Genomic DNA, 1616 nt, shown 5'->3' with positions numbered 1-1616 from the left:
TCGACTTATCGACAATCCTATGACGCAATCCAGGTATGCTACTCTTGGAATAAAAATAGTAAGGCAACAATTCTTTCATCCATCAAGTGTTCAAAAAAGTCATCAAAGTTACATAATAATACATCGACTACATTTTATTTCTAATAATAGTCAAAGCCATTTTGACAAACATTCGGTATACTGTATGCACCAAGCAAATAAATTTTTATCGATATTTTATCATGAAAAAAATATATTTCATCTATCTGATATTTCAATATGCTTCAATCGTAAATTTGATTTAGATTATTCTAAGATTTTTTCAGGTGTAAAATTGAAAAAATCAAAACTGTAAATTAAAATGTTCATACTAGATATTGGAAAAAAAATATTTAAGTCAACATAATGCTGTGTTTTTCAAGTTATTAATTCACGAATCAATTTTCTTTTCTAAACAAAAGCTCGCAAATTATCATTGCCCTGACATTAGCTTACAGCGATGTTAATTCGATACTTAACCCCAAACAACTCCAATCAAGAAGCTAAGATTATTGCGTCTACATTAAATTGCACCTAAAGTTTGAAAAGCGCATAATTATATCTTACAAATAAAAAACAAGCAAATATTTCCCAATTATGAAATAAGTACAGCTTCCTTTGAATTTGATTTTTCCATCACCAAATTATCTTCTTTCTATATTTCAGTTAATTTAGTATACCTTCTGTTTATTCTGATTCAGGTCTAAAAATAAATGACCGATGGAAAAATAATTGTTTTACATAAAAGCAAAAGGTTTCCACAGGATAAGTGATGAGGGATTTTTATGTGTATGTGCGCGAATGTGTATGTATGTATATATATATATATATATATGTATATATATGTATATAAATATATATATATATATGCATATATACATATGTATATATATCTATGTATATATATATATATATATGTGTGTGTGTGTGTGTATACATGGGCGTGTGCGCGTGTTGTGCATTATATACATATTTGTACAAAAATAGATATATACATACGGATACTCCCCAACACCCGACCTTTGGCTTACAAGGATGGCCAGGTTGCAGTCACTACAAGAAACTGTCTAAATTTTAGCCTGAGCGAGTCTCAAACCCAAGTCTAGCAGACCCCCAGTGCGGACGTTTCCAATGCGCTACCACAACCATTCGTCGTGTCTTATAACTATGGCTCTTTTAATCATACTGAAGTAATGCGACAACAGGCCTAGGTTAATAGGGTTAAGCCCGGGGTTGCCAGGTTTTCCAAATGCGAAAAGGCCAACGTCTGATTAACTGCAGCTTTAAAAGGCCACCCTAATTGTAAAAAAAGGCCGAAAATATATCATTTAAGGCTAACCAATTTCAAAAAGGCCAAATTTAGGTGTCTAGCACGCAAAAAGGACAATTTTGGAGTTTTTCTGGCAAGAAAAAGGCCAACCTGGCAACCCTGGTTAAGCCCTGTCTACACGATCGAGCATGCCCGACGGGCAAACAGTGATACCAGACCACAATAGTTAATAAGCATGAGGGTTAATGACGTCAGAAGCGGGAAAACCACAGAATCCTCTACGTATAAGCATGAGTAGCAGTAATTAATATGAAATAAATTTATTTTA

Source organism: Palaemon carinicauda, chromosome 1 (assembly GCF_036898095.1).
Source record: "Palaemon carinicauda isolate YSFRI2023 chromosome 1, ASM3689809v2, whole genome shotgun sequence".
Classification (NCBI taxonomy): Eukaryota; Metazoa; Arthropoda; class Malacostraca; order Decapoda; family Palaemonidae; genus Palaemon; species Palaemon carinicauda.
This window is presented reverse-complemented; position numbering follows the sequence as displayed.